Source organism: Sceloporus undulatus, chromosome 8 (assembly GCF_019175285.1).
Source record: "Sceloporus undulatus isolate JIND9_A2432 ecotype Alabama chromosome 8, SceUnd_v1.1, whole genome shotgun sequence".
Lineage (NCBI taxonomy): Eukaryota > Metazoa > Chordata > Lepidosauria > Squamata > Phrynosomatidae > Sceloporus > Sceloporus undulatus.
The window spans coordinates 38,131,702-38,151,218 of record NC_056529.1 but is presented as its reverse complement, the minus strand read 5'-3'; the positions used below and the strand labels follow the sequence as shown (position 1 = coordinate 38,151,218).

Sequence of the window (19,517 nt, the reverse complement as noted above, 5' to 3'; positions counted from 1 at the left end):
CTGGAGTAGAGATGGTTAAGAGGTTATATGATAGCCCTGTTTAAATACTTGAAGGGATGTCAGATTGAGGAGGGAGAAAGCTTGTTTTCTGCTTCTCCAGAGACTAGAACATGGAGCAATGGATACAAGCTTCAAAGACTTGGACCCAATGGAACACTGGATCCAAACTCCAGGAAAAGAGATTCCAGCTCAACATTAGGAGGAGCTTCCTGACAGTAAGGGCTGTTCGACAGTGAAAGACACTCCTTCCTTGGAGTTTAGTGGAGTCTCCTTCCCTGGAGGTCTTTAAGCAGAGGCTGGATGGCCATCTGTCAGGGATGCTTTGATTTGGATTTCCTGCATGGCAGATTGGGGTTGGACTGGATGGCCCTTGTGGCCTCTTCCAACTCTATGATTCTATGATTCTATGGTGAGGACAGAAGAGAAAGCCTTCGGAGAAGGTGTTCCCAACCTCTGGAACTCCTTTCCACTTGAGGCTAGACTTGTCCCCTCCATGTTTTCATTTCACTGGCAAGCAAAAACGTTGTTTAAGCAGGTTTTTAATATACAACCGTACCAGGGAAGCGTCTTATGGGAGGGAAAGGGGTTTTATGGCAGGTGTTAGCATCTAGCATTCTGAAGAACTAATGGTGCAAGATTTTCAAAATAGCTGAAATTTTCAAAATAGTTGAAATTCATGGCATGCCAGGTTGACGCTCAAGCAACAGCTATTAACAAGTTTGTGTTCTACTGAAATACCCAATGAAAGCATTGATTTCAGTTATTTAAGCCATGGGTTTCGTTGCAAAATTAAAATATTGCCCAGATTGATAAATTACATAACGCACATATTCCTGTGTTTATGAAGGGCCTACATTCCAGAAAATAGTACAAGTGTGTGTGTGTGTGTGTGTGTGTGTGTGTGTGTGTATTTTTTCCTGTTATTATTATTGAGTACTCCTTAAATATTATGTGGTGCTATTAGATGTAACATGATACCTTTGAGTTCAGCGGGATGTTTCCATTTTGCATGCTTTTTAATGATAGTGTATTGTTTCTAACATGGGATCTCAAATTGTATTGCTTTTCAGCTGATTCTCTGGTGAGCCGCCTTGCATCCCAATCCAGGCGACATAGAAAACAAACCAATAATAGCATTGCAATTCTGCATTGTGGATAGGCCCTTGGCAACTTTCTCCATGGTTCCCTAGAAAATGGTCTGATAAACTGTTGAGGCCCAGAGATCTCATTTATAACAAGAGGTATGCTATATTAAACTCTCCTCTGGCCCACATGAAAAATGCATGTTGCATTTCAGGTGTGTGGGGGAGAGTTGTTTTTTAGTTGCGCTATGGAGTGGCAGCTATTTGTCTTGCGGACACCTTACAAAGCGGCTCCTTTTTCTTGCCAAACATGGCTGTTCCTTCTTAGTCTTTGCTCTCTGACACAAGCCGGCCCATCTGTCTTTGGAGCCGAGCGTTGCGGCAGTTAGCAGTATTTGACACCGTTGACGGAGAGAAGGAAAAATGGCAAGAGAGGAATCCTGTCATCAAGCAAGGCAAAGGTGGCGGCGAGGTTCCCAACCGGCGGGACACAGTGGTCCCCAAGCTCATTACTAGGCCCTTGTGAAGAAGCCAACAATTTATCTATGATTAATATTTTTTCATATCTACACATGCAGAAAGGGATGTGGGGAGGGATAACTGGGCACCTGGAAATGAACCTATACATTTGGATCATGCAAAAGGAAAGTAGGAACAGCAATGTCAGTCTTTGATTTCCAAGACTAGTCTTGGATTTGGATGATGACAGATATTTCTGTGCCTCATTTGTGCCCAACGTTCCTCTTATGGTTGTAACATGAAGGGCATGGTGAATATCAATCTTTTTTCTTTTTCGGGGCTCAGGGGTTGTTAGTATTTAACGGAGCTGAGACTGAAATCCAGCATGTTGCTTGGAAACCGAACCTGGTAGATGAGCTTGCTCCGAAAGTCACCATATGGCTGGGCATTTTGCCCTATTCACCTGTGGCATGACCTACACTTGTAAGATATTACAGTCTATTAGGATGCTCTGCAATATTCTTCTCCTTAGAGTTATATTTTCAGCAAGGTATTGGCAGGTGATCTACTCAGGAGGTAGATAAAAGGATGTCTCCTTGGGTCAAATGTGCGAGTTCAATAATTTCAAGGAGTTGGCAGTGTATCAGAAATCTGTGCGCTAAAGTTAACTTGGGAAGAAAAATGGTACTTTTCTGTATTAGAAGTTGACAAAAAGGATCTGCAAATACATTCAATACACGCTTAGAAACTGGAGCCATGTGTCCAAAGGAGTGTGACAAAAATGGTGAAGGGTCTGGAAACCATGCCCTATGAGGAATGACTGAGGGAGCTGGGGATGTTTAGCCTGGAGAAGAGAAGGCTAAGAGGTGATATGATAGCCCTTTTAAATACTTGAAGGGATGTCATATTGAGGAGGGAGAAAGCTGCTCCAGAGAATAGGACCCAATGGAGCAATGGATGCAAGCTCCAAGCAAAGAGATTCCACCTCAACATTAGGAGGAGCTTCCTGACAGTAAGGGCTGTTCATCAGTGGAACATATTCCCTCAGAAAGAGTGGTGGAGTCTCCTTCCTTGGAGCTCTTTAAACAGAGGCTGGATAGCCATCTATCGGGGATGCTTTGATTTAGATTTCCTGCATGGCAGAATGGGGCTGGACTGGATGGCCCTTGGGGTCTCTTCCAACTCTATGATTCTATGATTCAGAAGTTATTACTTCTCCCTCAAAGCTTATGAAATTGGTATTGTATGCGTGGGGTAAGTTAGTAAGTAAAAATTATTTTGTTGTTTTGTGATTTAGATTATCACACTGGGGATAATTTTGGCATTAAAGACAGATTAAAGTGTATTTAAAGCATCCTGCAAATAAAACAAAAATGGTGAGTAACTGCATGAATGATTATCACATGCAATTGTGCAAACAAAGTGATATTGCAAATGCATTGTCGCTGAAACCCCGAAAGTAAAAAGATACACATTAATGCTTCTTTGTGACCACTTTAACGGTGGGTTTTGTGTGATGTGTAAAATTGTTTCGCATAATTATGTGATTTTTCCGGGATATTTACAGGATAAACTCCCAATCTCTTTCGTATGATAAACTCCTTAGAGTCATTTCCGACTTATGCCAATCCTAAGGCAAAGCTATCATGGGGTTTTCTTGACAAGACTTAGAGGTTGCCATTGGCTTCCTCTAAGGCTGAGAGCATGTAACTACTTAGAATGAATGAATTAATTAATTGGGATGTTTTTATTGAAAGTTTTATTTATGTATTGCAATTTTTATTCTATATTCTGTATTTTGTCATTGCAGTTTTTACTTGTACACCACTTTGATCATCGCGGAAAAGCGGTTTAAAAATAAAACTTATTATTATTATTATGCTTATGATTATTGTTATTATTAATGAATGAGTAAATAAATAAATGTGAGCTGTGTCTTCCTGAGAATGTCCCCCCTCCATTTGCGGTATAATTTTGAAATTGAGAATAAGCCTCATTTAGTTCAGTGCATGCAATGATACTGCAAGTTTGTATGAATAAATAGTTCTTTTGAGTCAACATGTTAAAAAATACTGACATAAAATAAGAAAGATGAACACATCCATATGCAGCAAGACTGTCTAACTGAGGAATCCAAGTCTCTTCTTTTATAGAGGACAGTTTTCTATCTATCCCACCGAAAGGTGCTAAAAGATGGCACACGCTAGTGGCTTTTAATCCAAGGAGCAAATGGCCAGGTGATGTTAGGCGAAGGCTCTTTCGGAGACTAGCGCTCAACCCAGCCAAGAATGTGCAACAAATTTTTTAAAGCAAACTTTAAGAATACTTTTTTTATTGTAATAATAAAAAAGGCTGAGTGCTAGAATAAAAGGGGCCCTTTCCCTCTGGTCACCCTCCTGCTGTTTTCGCCTTCCTTAACTTTCCCTGTTAAAAACCGTTCCTCGGATTCACCCAGGGCCCCAGCGGATGAAAGCTTTTGTGCACAGATCAAGAAGAACAAGAAGGAGTCAGTCTGGTAGAAATATTTCATTTTATTCCCCCCACCGCATCGCAAGGGTCATCTCACATGGCTAAATGATCTGGTAGAAAATGGAAGGAAATAATACATGTGTGTGTGCGCGTGTGCATTAAAAAAAACCGCCGCAAATTGGCTTTGTGCCGTGCAAAAAAGCATTGCTTTGACATTCTGCTCAAATCGTGCTCTGATCAGGAACAAATGGCTGGGAGCTATCGATTTCCGATTCTTATGGTCTACCTGGTCTTGCGCAAGCTGTTTCCCCTCCAGGAGATTAAATGTATTTTGTTCTCTGTTTTATGGGTCAGACTACAAAGATTTGGGTGCAAATGTGAAGGGGAGGGATAGGGGTCAGCGCCCCTCCAAACACACATATATAATCTTCCCATTTTCTTTCATCCCCACGGCAAAATTCTTTCAAGTGGCCTTACTATCTACCTTTTATGCTTTCTCATTTCTTGGAAGCATGAATCTGGGTGGGAAAGGATTTCTTTTGCCCCAATACAGGTTGAGTTATCCCTTATCTGAAAATCCAAACTTCCAAAATCCATAATTGTCCACAACGTTGGCTGACCTTTGCCTTCTGATGGTTCAAGTACACAAACTTTGTTCTGTGCACAAAATTATTTAAGTGTAACTCTGGCACATGAAGTACAACCTGGAATTAGGCACAACAACTAATCAAGTGTTCTTTCCATCATTGTTGTTGTTGTCGTCGTCATCCATTCAGCAAATGGTTTGTGAAATCTGGTCGCTACCTTTTACAAAACACACCTGATAAAGCTCTTGGTGAAATGCGCATGGACATGATTCTCTGGATATGTCTCGCATTATAAATAGAGAGTGGAATATTTCGGAAACTCACTTATTATATGCATACCAATTTGCTGCTTTTTCATGGTTTTAAGGGATGGCTCCTTCTCAACCGCTGGAAATCCTCTCTCTGGAGCTGAGCTGCTCATTAAAACTTGTCAGTCATTTCCGCCAGTGGTTAGACAGCTATGCTTTTATTAAGGTTTTTTTAACAGTACACTAAAAGTACAGAAATGTTTTAAAAAGGAAGAATGGATAGAAGAAAGTGAAAGAGAAAGGAAGACAGGGATGGAGAGAGGGGAAAGAGAAAGGGAAAGGGAATGAAAGAGGGAAGAGAAAGGGAAAGGAAGCAAGCAAGGGAGGGAGGGAGGGAGGGAGAGGAAGGGAAGGGAAGGGAAGGGAAAGGAAAGGGAAGGGAAGGGAAGGAGGAAGGAAGGAAGGAAGGAAGGGAAGGGAAGGGAGAGGAAGGGAAGAGAGAAAGGAAAGGAGGGAGGGAGGGAGAGGAAGGGAAAGGAAAGGAGGAAGGAAGGGAAGGGAGGAGAAGGGAAGGGAGAAAAAGATGGGAGGGAGGGAGGGAGGCAAGGGGGGAGAAAAGAAGGAAGCAAGGAAGAAAGACAGGAAGGATGGAAGGAAAGAAAAAGGGAAAGAGAAAGATAGAAAGAAAGGGGGAAAGAAAGAAAGGGAAAGGGAAAGGAAGGAAAGGAAGAAGCCTGCTTCCAATCTTCCATTCAAAGGTTATATATACAGATATTTTTTTCATTCTTCTCTTTTTAACAAACAACAAATACTTGTTTTTAGGGTGATTTTTTTACCTAGAAGATTCAAGAATGGGAATATTGCTACACTTGATCTTAGCCAAAAGGCCGAGAAGCGACAGAATGGGAACATTATGGAAAGAAATTGGGATAGGGACTTCAGATATTTCAGCATGCTAATGGATGTAGTAGATCAGAATTAGAGGGACTGTCAGTGCTGGAAGGTAACTATATCGAGGTTTTTATATGGATACTTGCATGTTTATGCATATGTTTGATGTGTTGAGCATTGTTTCTTTGCACGTGCATAAATATCCAATAAAAACATTTGAATAAAACAAATGCCCATCTTTAAATGGCTTACTCTTCCTACTCATCCAAACCCAATCCTTTTCCTTTTTGATCATGAAACGTCAAAAGGGATTGCCTTTAGTAAATATCCTTAAAAACTCTAGCTAAATCAAACCATATATCCATTTCTAGTAAATTTATCAACTTCACTCCCAGCTTGACATGAGTAATGTTATATTCTACCTTCTCTCTCTTGAAACAGTTTAATCCCACATTCATAGCCATTCCATCCATTTTTCTAACCTCCTACACCACTAATACATCATTTTATAACATAAAAACTCTTGTATCTTACCTTACATTTTTTCTTACTTTATGTCCTTGTTCATATGTTACACAACCTTTAGCAAAGCCAGAGTTATTTGAAACACACAGCAGACCAAGTCTACGAAAGCTTGTGCTGCAACTTCTTTTGCACAATGTAGTCTCAATGGTGCTACAATGTTTACAATTCGGTGTCCCTTCCGCTTTCATAAGATCCTGCTGCAAGAAATGGGCTCCTATGAACATACACTGTGTTGGTTTTTACTTCCACTCTCTATTCAATGAACTTCATTAAAGGGATATTGTAATGTATCAGTGCACCACAAAGCAGTGCCACAACACTATTCCAAAACTGCTAATTCTGCCATTGCTATTACAGCGCCCATTTAATCATTGCATTAAGCAAAGCAGGGCTAAATATACCTCCTTGGCAGCCCCATTTATCACTTCTGCAAGCTTGGAGTGTGCTTCTGATGCTTCACTTTCCCACACTAACCCTCAGCCCTCAAAATCTTTTGCTATGATTTGCTGTTTTAAAGCCACAACAAGGAAGACCCCATAGCAGTTCTATCATACAGAAAGCCATGGTGAAGCACAGCATCTTATCCGTTGTTTGGCTTTGCACAAGTGCTGTGAAATGCTTCCAGATAAAATTCAGGGGCACTACAGACTGGGCCAAAATGGCGGTCTCTACTCGCCCAGTTTAACTGCAGAAGGATGCCGCAGCTGTCAAATCGCGCAGCGTCCCTCCGTAGTAAAAAGAACCTGGTTCTTCTGGGTTCTTTTTTTGACACGTTGTGTATGTCACAAGTGCTCCATTGGCATGCAGCAACATGCAGACACTGCATCATCATGGCGGCACCCATGTGGAGAGGATGCCGCCATGATGATGCTGCCGGTACGAACTAGGGTTTCAGAGCGTGCAGTTGCCTTGCACTCTGTAACCCTAGTTTTGGTGCCAGCACACCGCTTTTGGGCAGTGTGCCCCATGCCATAGTTTCTAATGCAAATTGGACCAGTTCAGACCAATTGAGATTGGAGGGTTTCAGGCTCTGTGGCCATGTTCCAGAAGAGTTTATTCCTGACGTTTCACCTGCATCTGTGGCTGGCATCTTCAGAGAATGCTGGCATGGAAGAGAATTGGATAGATAGGAGAGATGGAGATGGATAGAGATAGAGACAGAGATAGAGATAGCAGGAAGGAAAAACTCAGGACCAGAAAAACACATCTACTCTGTTCACTAACCTTCCTGCTTTTAACTCTTTCCTAACTAGGAGGAAAGTTCTGATAAATGACAGGACTCCCTTTTATTGCATGGGCAGAATATTTTCAAACCATGCTTGGTTAATATGTGGAGGAAGAATCCATGGATACAGACAGCCAAATGTACAAACTGTGTCACGCACAGAATTCACATGCATGAAATTTCCCTAGCACATGCACACATCTGAAACACAACCTCCAATGAGATGCACGTTTTTGTGTGCCATTTTTGTACATCGCCAAATCTGGAGAAGGATGCAGCCAAAGAAAAAAAGATAACTGTCGTCTGCATATTATCTCAGGAAACTGGAATCAGATCATTCTGCTTAAAAAATACTGACCAAACAAAATGCTCCTTATCTCTGGGTGGCAGGAAGACTGATCACTTCCTTCTCTCCATCAGCGGCTGATGATCTCTAATAGAGTCTTCTTATAGCCTATAACAATCTTCTCAACGTTTTTGACGGCTGTTAACCTATTGCAAATTACTTTGTTAGTGGTCTGCCGTTCTCATTATTACTGATCAATAGGCATACTAAAAATGATTTGAGGCTCTTTGGCCTGTTTGGACTTTGACCGGTAATGCTTTCCTATTTTCCTGTATTAGAGAATTTCATCATGCTTCTCGGGTGATATCATCTCACCAATACATTAATGGCACGTTTTTAATGATGTTTTTCATCCCCACTTTGATAATGATTCATTCTCCTGTTTCCCCCCAACTCTTCTTTCTTTAACTTTCTCATTGTCGCCTATGCGTTCAGATTATATACATGACAGTCCCATTGTGTATGTTAAGGGTTTGCATTTATAACCATCTATGCAGTATTTGCAATTGGAGACTGCTTCGTGTTCTCAATGAAGGATCGAAATAAAATTCGAAAATGGCCCTCAAAGGTCAAAAACATGCTTCTGAATGTAAGAAAGCATCTTCATAACTTGGGACTTACGCTGAGCATAATAATAGTAACATAATACATTTTTATTTATACACCACCTCTCCAGCAGGATCAAGGCGGCTTACAAAGCAAACAGATAAAATACCTACAATACAAAATAGTCCCCAAAATTAATCCCTCCCTCCCTTTAACATATAAAATCCCCACATTATAATAATAAATAATAATTAAATAATTACAATAATAATTAAACTAGTGAACGAAGGGAAGAGACAGGGCAAATATCCAATGCAATAGTCCGTTTCAGAATTCGCAGGTGATATATTTGCACAGAAAACAGTGGAGAAAATAATGTTTCTGCCAGAAAATATTATTTGATGTGCAAAAATCCTATTTTATACATCAAAAAATGCAGATTTTTTTGTGGAAAATAAGTCCCCAGCTACAGATTTATTCATTTTATTTTTTTTTGGAAGAAAAGTGATTTTTTGTACTCGGGGGGGGGGGGGAATATTTCACACTAATATTGTTTGTGCAAAAAATGCTGCTTTCTGTGCAAACTACACATGCAGATGTTCTGCAGAAGGATTCCTGAACTGCAAGTAATACAACTTTCAAAATCTGCACAGTTCTGGAAGACGTTCTTGCAACAGGAAGGAGATTGTTGCCGGTTGCTTCCTTCAAAGGAAAGCAAAAATAGAGTAAAGTTGAATCTTTATTCTCATCTATGAACACACAGACCCTCATTTTTGAAAGAAGTAAATGGGATAAACCCTAACTCAAGGGTGGATGAATTGAAGCACCGCAGATGTTGTTGGGGTTCAAGTTGCTGCATTCATCGCCACTAGGTATGCTGGCTAGGACAGATGAGAAGTGTAGCCTAACAATGGGGGGGGGGGGGGTACAGACGGGCAGAAAGGGGCAGCAAGATGCCTCCCTGTTCTGCCCCGGATGGAGACTGCAGCAGACAAATGGCATGGCATCTGGGAGGCCTAAAAAGAATCTGCTCCTGGCGGATTTTATTCATGCCACGCATGGGGCACCATTGGCACGCTCACATGTGATCATGACATTGGTGTGCTGTGTTTGGGTACTGTGCCCCATGGACGTCATCATTGTGCGCCCCATATGGATGGGGGCATGGCAAGATGGCATCCGCACACCAATAATAGGGCTGGACGCATGTGGATGCTCAGCCTTACCTAACCCTAATTTTGGCCCCAGGTCGGCGCAAAGCGTTGGTCTGTACCAGGCCAAACTTTGAAAATCTAAATGTTGGCCTCCTCTGGTCTCATGTAATGACAGAAATGACTGGCAGGGAGTGAGAAGAAGGGATGGTAACAATGATGGAAATAGCACATCCTTTTTCTTCTCCATGAGCAAGTATAATTACATATTCCTACAATGTGCAAATTCCGCCACACCATTAATTTCTCCACTTTTCATCCTTGGAAGGCAAGGTGTTTTCAAATACCTGTCTAAACTCTGACAAGGGCATGTAAAACAAATATCTCTTCCCTGCGCTGTATCTGATGCAATTTTCAGTCTGGCAGAGATTTTAATTTCAGGAGGAAAGAAGGCCTCTCCAAACTGTCTGTAAAACAAAATAATAATGAGAGGGAGGGGATTTGCTTCTGGAGACTGTATTTTCTGAGCATTTATTGGCGGAGGAATCCAATTACTTTATGAATTTTGTACCTTCTTGATCCTGCAAGCTGGCTATTGTCTGATTTCAGCGCTAAGTTTAGGACTGTTAACACACCTTCTGTGTTTAAACATCAAACATGAATATATTAGGCACAGTTGATGCTACCTGTGTATTATTTTCCCCACTTGAAATCTGAAGTTATTTTATACCGGGATCTCAAAAGCAATTAGTATAAATTGACTCCTTAGTGGCTATCTTTAATAAATGTTTATGGTGGGGTACAGACCGCCCAAAAAGGGCAGTCTGCCCACACCTTGTTTTGCTGCTTGAGGAAGCAGGTTCTTTTTGTGGTGCTGCAGTGTGCCAATGGTGCACTCGCAATGTCACAATGGCGTCACGACGTGCGGACGCTAAGCGTCCATTGCATCAAAATGGCGGTGCCCATCTATACAGGGCACTGCCATTTTGACGCCCTCGTCACGTGCGAGGGGCGTCTGGAAGCACTGCCCCTCGCACATGACAACGGCACCCTATTGCGCCCATCTTTATAGCGCCTATAGGTTATTCTAAAGATTTGGTGGGCAGGTTATGCTTTGGTTTGCAAGATGTGGAAGAGCAGAGGGTAAATCTCTTCATTTTAGTTTCTTCCAAAGTTGGACTTCAAAATGCTTTCCATCCTCAATATGAAGTCTGCAAATTTTCATGAGAAGAACATCTCAACCCATTGGCGCTGTCTGAATTGGATAGCGACAGCTATTCTCAGTATGAGAAGTATCAGCATGAGAAGTACCTTTGCGAATGTCGGAAAGAGGTAGCAACTCTAGCACTTTAGGTGGATACAAGCTATTTCAAACCAGAATTTTGTGTTGAATATGCACACACTTGGATCTGCATAAATATGTGCCACTTTTAGATTCTCCAATTTATTTATTTTTTAAAAACCCTCATATTTCTCCATAAAGCTTGGTTTTAGTGGTTTGAACATTGGACTAGGACACTGGGAGAGCAGGGTTCGAATCCCAGCTCAGCCATGGAAACCCACTGGTTGAACTTGGGCAAATTACACTCTCTCAGCCTCAGAGGGTAGCAAGGGCAAATCCCCTCTGAAGAAACATGCCAAGAAAACCCTATGGTGGATTCGCCTTGGGGTCTCCATAAGTTGGAAACAACTTGAAGGGACCCAGCCGCAACAAGAAATATAAAGAACCTTGTGAAATGTGTGTGTGTATCTCAAACAAAAAGAAAAGTGTCACCCTTAAGGAATGGAGATATCCATCCAACCTCTGAGATGATAGAAAATCCTGCCCCACCCTCCACTCTCAAACAGCTCTTAGACTAAGAGACATTCTTCCTAATGTCTAAGATGGTGTCTCTTTTCTTCTAATTTGAACTCAGTGGTTCATATCAGTCCAAAATGAATAGATGCTATCATATTTGCTCCTTTGTGGTCCTATGTAAGGGTCCACTTATATAAGTCATTGCAAGATAAGATTTCTGGATGCTGGAATCCTGCTGCCAATACTTTTGCAGGATCTGGCCTGGAAGGATCAGGGTTAAAAAGCACAGCTTGCTCTGCTGATGCAAGACAGCTGGAGCAGATGGAGGTATAGCTAGTTAAGAGGCGCAATGGCATCTTAACTCTTTCTAGAGCAACATGGTATTCTGTGTTGTCTTTAGTTGCTTTTGCTGTAACTTGCTAGTCTTCCTGTGTTTAGATCTGGGTCTATCTCCTGATTCTGTCTATGGTTCCTTGGACTCCTGGACTTTTGCCTTACTGTGTTTAGACCTGGTTTGGTCCCTGTCTCTGCCAATTGTCTCTGGCCCATTGGACTCCTGGAACTCTTCCTTGCTGTGCTTAGACCTGACTTTACCTCCTGCCTCTGGATCATTGATCTCCAGATTAACCATCCATGGTCTCAGCCCTGGCAGCCCACCTTGGGATACAAGCCACCCATGCCTTGGACCCTGATCTTCTGATATGTCCTCACAGGTACTATTCTACTTTCTTTTTGTGTATGTGTCTATGTTCTTTCAAGTGAACTACTGACTTATGGTGACCTCATGGAGGTCCATAGGGTTTACATAGGTAAGGAATATTCGGAGGTTGTTTTGCAAGTTTCTTACTCCGAAATATAGTCTACAGCACCTGGCATTCTTTGGTGGCCTCCCATCCTAGTACTAACCAGGGCTGGGCCTGCTTAGCTTCCAAGACAAGGCAGGATCTGTGGTACCTTTAGGGTGTTTAGGTGAAACTACATAGAAACAAAATAGGTTGAGTTTCACTTCTGAAAGCCTCTTGCAAGCAAATGTGCACCTGGCTGCAAGCAATTCTCACATTTGGGAAGCCTTCCAAGAATTAAAGTGCATGGGAGTCAATGCATCTATTTTAAAAATGTGAATAGATTAAATTCACACACTTGCGGGGGGAGAGCAAGCGTGTCTTTAGCTGAAAAGGAGTAAAAAAATAACACATTAGGAAAATGTGTGGTGAATGAGAAGAAAACACAATTTTTCTCAACTTGACACAAAACAAAAGCGGGGTGAAAATACAGGTGGGCTTTAGAGAAACCCAGTGAGATTTAAACTGAGAAAATTTTCACCTCTTTGCTAAATGGTAATAAAAACAGCCAAATCTCCAGGTTGGAGTATGGTCTAAAACCGACACTAACATTATCTTAGCAAGTTCTTCTAGAACGTTTCACAGGGCTAAGTATCGAAAGTTTGGAGACGCAACCGAAGAGCGAGCCAAGGCCTCCTGAGGGAGTTCCCGTTTCAACTTTTCCTTTAGCTCAGCTGAATAAATCCGAAAAGGACAAATACAGCGAATCTGGAGATAATAATGAACTTCAAGGGACGGGAAAGTAGATCATGATTTAAGGAAAAAATGACCTTATTTTCCAGGACAAATGTTTTCTATATACATTGGGAGAGAGAAAATGAGAGTCATTCCAAGGACATTTTTAAGCACTAGAATCAAGTTTGTTGGTATCTTATCAATTGGACAATATTACTATCAGTTTGGCTATCACAAATGTACTTTGTACTATCACTGAGATCCTATACTGCCCAGTGTAGCAAATGATTTCCATAAGTGGAAAGCTCCAGGTCACTAGGACCCATTATCCACAGGAATCATGCTTTTGCCATCATAGCAAATGATTTGAGTGATCATTCCATGGATGATGGAGAACAATGAGGAAAGGGATCAGAGAAGTCTCTGGTTATTCCTCATTGCCAGATGGCATTTTTTTGCTGAGGTTTGTCAATCGGTGAATTGGGTAGAAATGGGGATCAGGGTCTTTAAGGTCAGGCAAAGAAGTGGGAATGAAACACAACGCTTTTATCTGATTCAGGGATCTAAGGTGGCTTGCAATAAAAGTTTCGAACCAAATGCCATTTCAACAATATATAGTGTAGCAATATGTGCTGTGGCTGGATATCTCTAAATGGTCTTTAAAAATGAAAAGTAGATTTAATGGTGGGTTGTGTAGAAAGTGCCTTATTATGCTCTCTTTTTCTCTTACTGTGTGTGTGTTGAGTAAAACTATGGCTGGTTTGCTGGGGTTTCCCAGAGGCGATGATGGGAAAGCTAATTCCAATTAATACGAACAACTTCACAGGGGCAGCCTTGGCTAGAGACACACTACTCCGCCAGTTATTTTAACCAAACAACACAGAACAGATTTAACTTACAACACCAGAAGTAATCAACATAAGTGTCTTGGGGTGAGAGGCAATAAAGTAAAATTGAATCAATTGGGGAAAAGAGAAAAAGAAAATTGGAGAGGAAACAGTTTTGAGTTCATATTTTCACAGTGGCCATATTATGGCTATTTTCCTGCAGGTGAGGAGGGAATAATGCATCCAGAGAGAGAGAGAACTTGGTCTACCTACTATTTCTTTATGCAGCGATGGCTGCACAAAGTAAAATTAGGAGATCTTGTGCAAGTCATCCCGAATCCTTGTAGAAAGGGTAAACAATTTAAAGTACAGTACAGTGTGCCCGTCCCATACGCGAATGCACCATACATGGCTTTAATCTTATGCAAAAGTGGACCACACGTTTTCATTAATGCAGAGGCCAGAATATTAGTGGTGTGCTATGCTACTGCTCCGGCAATTTCTGGGGTGGCAAAGGAAGGCAGACAAAGGCTGCCATCCTGTTAGAGATATATGAATGCATACGTTTCTCTTGTTATTGTTGTCGTTGTTGTGTGCCTTCAAGCCATTTCTGACTTATAGTGGCCCTAAGGTGAACCTATTGCTCTTGGCAAGATTTGTTCAAAGGGGGTTTGCCATTCCCATCCCCTGAGGCTGAGAGAGGTTCCCCATTGGTTTTCCGAGTGGGGATTCGAACCCGATTCCATGTCCAAGTGGGGAGCTGAACCCGGATCTCCAGAGTTGTAGCCCAACTCACAACTCACTGCACCATGCTGGCTCTCAATTTTCCCTTATATGTGCAATTTTGGGGATCCAAGGGAGGCATCCCCTTTCTCCCTTCAGACCATCCAAAGACCCCTCCTCAACTATTGAACAACTTCTGAATCCCATGGTGTGGCCATTCCCTGCTTTGTGGCAGGAGGCAGGACTACCGAAGTGTCCAGCTGTGTAGCTTACTGTATCACTGAATCCCCCTAAGCATCCCAGAAGCTATGGGGAGATGCCTCTTTGAGGGATGGAGACTTCAGAGGCTGTTCAGTAAGTCATGAGAATGGTACAGTGTGCCCGCATCATACACGTTTTTCAACATATGCTGAAAGCCGTGTGTGGGGCACAACAAGCTCCGCATCCCATTGTGACTAATGGGGTGGCGTGCCGCCATGCTGCTGCATGCATGAGTTAAATGGAGTTTGAGCATGCACGGTATTTGCTTTTTGCGGGGGAGTCCAGAATGGATCCCCCGCATAAAACAAGGGCGGGCTGTATATGGCTCAGTCTAGCATAGATGTGCATGCACCCAGCCATACAGGGTTGCAGCCATATTCTACCAGTTCTATGTAACCTATTTATTGGATGCCTTACTTCTTCCATCTCCACCGTCGGGACTGGATTTGTTTTGTTTTATCTTGTTTTTTGTTTTTTTCAAATTGTATTTATTGCACCATGCAACCAACATTTACTATACATTACATACATTTACATATATTTAAATACAAGGTAACTTCACGTTACATACCGTTACATATACATGGTATTTAATTGTTGCAGCCTTTCAAGATATTTTAACTTTTTGGCATGTTTCTATGCTTCAGTCTCCTGTAAGCCGTTTCCATCCTTAACCTGGAATAGTATTAGATTGTGCATTGTTTTATCTGTACGCCGCCATGAAATCCCACAATATAGGATGGGAGATGAATATTTCAGCAAATCAATACACAAAGGAAAAGTCCTGGCCTTCATTCCTGGCTCCACTAACCCACTGGCACCAGGTTGAAGAACAATGCACCACGTTCTCCCAAGTTCTTTTTTGCTTTCATGTACTTTGCTCATCCTTGACAATGACATCTTTTTTTATGATAGGTACGCACTATATTTAGGGCGGTAAATCCTTCCCGATCAGCAATAGCATTGTGCATAAAAATGGTTTCACTTCTCAGCGCATAGTCCTTGGCACATTTTAGTTCACGGAAGCTATGGGTCATGGCTATGCTAATGATTCTTCGCAAAGAGAGAGGAAACAAAACAGTTTCTTTCTTTGCTCTGCCTGAAACAGGCAGACCGAGCATTAAATGCAGATGGATACATGCATAACATTTATTCATTCTGTTGGATATGCCCCGTTTTAATCCTTAGGAGGTTTCCAAATTTATTAATGATACGAATGCTGATCAAAAGCACATCCATGAGGAGAAAGAGGACATAAGGCCTAAATGGTGGATCACAGCTCCCATCATCTCAAACCAGTGTGGCTCAGTTGTGGTTAATGGGACTTGCAGTGCACCACATTGAAGTAGCACTAGAATGGTGCCCAGGATACATTTCCTTTTGGATCTCAGGCTCTCTGACTATGTGAAAGTTTTGCAAGGTCCCCCCCCCCACCTCAATAAAGAAAGAAAGAAACCAGATAAAGCTGCCACATTTATTGACAAGCATTTCAAAGAGATTAAATATCAAGAGGCAGCGAGCAAGTGCCTGAAAACAAGTATTGATGCTAAGGAGTTATTGCCAGCAATTATAAATAGGGAGGGTGGGAAAGTAAGCATATAAAAAATTAGCATGGAGTGGGGACGCAAAGCCCTGCTGACACAAAGCACATGCAAACCCATCGGATAAATTACTAGCACCTCTTCTTCTGGTTTTTCTCCTCTTTGTGTGTGGCCGAAGTGACTGAGGAGACAGTAGTGTTTGCACAGATAAATGCATGCTTCATTTATTATCTTCCAGCTCTAGGATTCTATGAGAGAGGATTTCAACAAGGCTGGCTTGTTTCATGTTCAGTTGAAAATGGACTAGCACCTTCCCTATTTAGAATCGTAGAATCCTAGAGTTGGAAGAGACCCCTAGGATCTTCTAGTCCAACCCCATTCTACCATACAGGAAATCTAAATCAAAGTATCCCCATTGATAGATGGCCATCCAGCCTCTGTTTAAAGACCTCCGAGGAAGGAGTGTGTTCCACTGTCAAACAGCCCCTTACTCTCAGGAAGTTCCTCCTAATGTTGAGGTGAAATCTCTTTTCCTGGAGCTTGTATCCATTGCTATGGGTCCTAGTTTAAGGAGCAGCAGAAAACAAGCTAGCTCCCTCAATGTGACATCCCTTCAAATATTTAAAAAGGGCTATTATATCACCTCTTAACCTTCTCTTCTCCAAGCTAAACATCCCCAGCTCCTTAAGTCGTTCCTCATAGGGTTTCATGGTTTCCAGACCCTTCACCATTTTAGTCACCCTCCTTTGGACACATGGCTCCAGTTTCTCAATGTCCTTTTTGAAGTGTGATGCCCAGAACTGGACACAATATTCCAGGTGGGGCCTGACCAAAGCAGAATAGAGTGGCACTATTACTTCCCTTGATCTAGAGCAGTGGTCCTCAACCTTCCTAATGCCACAACTCTTTAATACAGTTCCTCATGTTGTGGTGAGCAGTGTCTCAGTTGTTAAGACAACTGGATTCTGAAAGGGTCATTCGACCCCCAAAGGGGTCACAACCCACAGTTTGGAAACCAGTGATCTTGACACTATACTTCTGATAATGCAGCCTAGAATGCATGAGTGCAGAACTCAGATTCTAGTCTGTCGGAGTGTGGGACAGAAGTGTTCTTCTTTCAATAAAAATGTATCCTTGATTCATGAATATGCCCTTGCAATGGACCAAGCTGTGCCCCATACCAACAGCAGACTGGGAAAGATGGAGAAAATACATTTCTCCTATGTGAGACAGAGGCTGGATGGCCATCCTCAGGGGTGCTTGGGTTGCATGTTCTTGAATAGCAATATGGAGTTGACCTGGATAGCCCTTGGAGTGTCTTCCAACTCTATGTTTCTGTGTGTTCGTGTAAAAAGAATGCCAATGATTGCAAGAAGAAGAAAAAGTTGTATTTTCAAACTTTGTATTGGGACACAAGTTGGGTCAAATGGGCTCCAAATGGTGTCTAGGACTTTTCGGAAGGCTACAGCTGGGACCTTAATGGAACCTTGTTGCTGTTGTGCAACTCCGACATACATTCCCCTTAAACGCTTGTGTTGCGGCCTTCGAGTAGTAGCCAATCCAATTAGTTGCTCTTTGCCGCCCGTCCACCTTTGTTGCCCTCTAGCTGCCACATCAGTCTTGAGGGCAGGGGAGAGGATATGGCAAAAATAATCCCTTTTCCTCTGCTGCCTTCCCTTGCTGTGCTAATCACCCATTTTGGAAAAATACATCTTCGGAATTGTTTTATTGTGACAGGTCAGCAGATAAAAGTGCCGTACCGGGGGGTAAATCGTACCTTATTAGCTGGCATTCTCTCTCCAGCTGAAGCGATCTCCCACTGGAGGCTTGGATCATCGCTGGTGTCAGGCTTGGAAAATATTACAGGACAATTAAGTCCTCTTCTTTGCTGCATTAGGCCAGGCTGCTGCCTCTTGCTCCCGTTTTATGCCCCTCTCCTCCTTCTCTGTCTTTGCTAATTTATGTGATAATTACCACCGCAGTTGAGTGACCAAAATCTTTAATGATAAAGTTCTGGGCACCAAAGCACTATGGCGAAGCCGGGCTATTAGTGTCTCTGTGTGTCTCTAAAAGATGGAGCGGACGCTTTACCCCCCTAGAATCTCCTTTTTGTCTTTGTCACCCCTGCAGATCTGCAGCCGAAATGGCGCACGATTCTCATCTTGCAAGCGAAGTGGCAAACTTGAGCATCTAGGAAAAGGTAGCCTAGCTCATCTGGAAACTTTGCCTTTGTTTTCGTTGCCTGTGCTTTCTCTTTTTGGGTGATGCATGTAGGTGTCCAAGTTTATAGTCACAACAACCCTGAGAGGTCTAGCAGGTAGGCGGAGGAGGCAACAGACAGACTCAGATGACCCTCCTTATACACTGATTTTTTTTATCCACGGATCCAAGCATCCATGGCTTGAAAATATTCAAAAAGCATATAAATTCCAAATAGCAAACCTTGATTTGACATTTTATATTAGGGATACCATTTTGCTATGCCATTGTATTTAATGGGACTTGGCCATCCATGGATTTTGTTATCAATGGGGGGTCCTGGAACCGAACCCTAGCAGATACCAAGGACCCACTGTACTAAGGGCTAGTCTGTTCAGAGTTTTCTGCATAACTCTGTGGCTGGGCAAACATGGGATCCCAACAGAAACCCAATTTCTCGCTGGTGTATCATCCCCTTGAATCAGTGCAGAAGGTTCCATTATGAGAACCAAACTGGTTTTGAGCATAAGAAAGCCTTGACAATGAATGCCCCTTTGCAGAACGTTAAAAATATGTATTTAATGTAATTAATTTTTGATGCACATACCATTAGCTGGGATGCTAACAATTGGTTGACATGAAGGAATAGTTTAACCTTTTCTTTCTGGGATGGTGCCCTGAAAGACATTCTTTCTCTGAGGCTTGTGTGTCTTCAAGTCACTTCTGACTTATTTTGACCATATCATGGTGTTTTCTTATTTGCTGTTTGGTTTGCTATTTGGGATTTATACTGTTTTTGGAATGTTTTCAAGCCGTGGATGCTTGAATCCGTGGATAAAAAGTCCGTGGATAAGGAGGGTACACATTTCTGCAACCATATTTCTTCGATATATGCTGTTTTTAATTAGTTTTTAATCTTGTTTACGATGAACATTGTAGGAATGCATATTGGGAAAATATGCTGTAAGAATAGAATCATAGAGTTGGAAGAGACCCCAAGGGCATCCAGTCCAACCCCATTCTACCAGACACATAATAATAATAATAATAATAATAATAATAATAATAATAATTATTATTATTATTATTATTATTATTATTATTATTATTATTATTATTATT

General features: G+C 41.9%; 1 protein-coding gene and 1 non-coding gene across 9 annotated transcripts in view; one reads left to right on the top strand and one right to left on the bottom strand.

Annotated features, from left to right (window-relative positions):
* Positions 1–19,517, top strand: part of RBFOX1 (RNA binding fox-1 homolog 1) — a 1,322,412-nt gene that overhangs the window by 523,016 nt on the left and 779,879 nt on the right. The gene's annotated exons all lie outside the window — the stretch shown is intronic.
* Positions 5,553–5,744, bottom strand: LOC121914980. Its single transcript, XR_006100619.1, has one exon. It is a non-coding gene; the product is annotated as a U2 spliceosomal RNA (small nuclear RNA).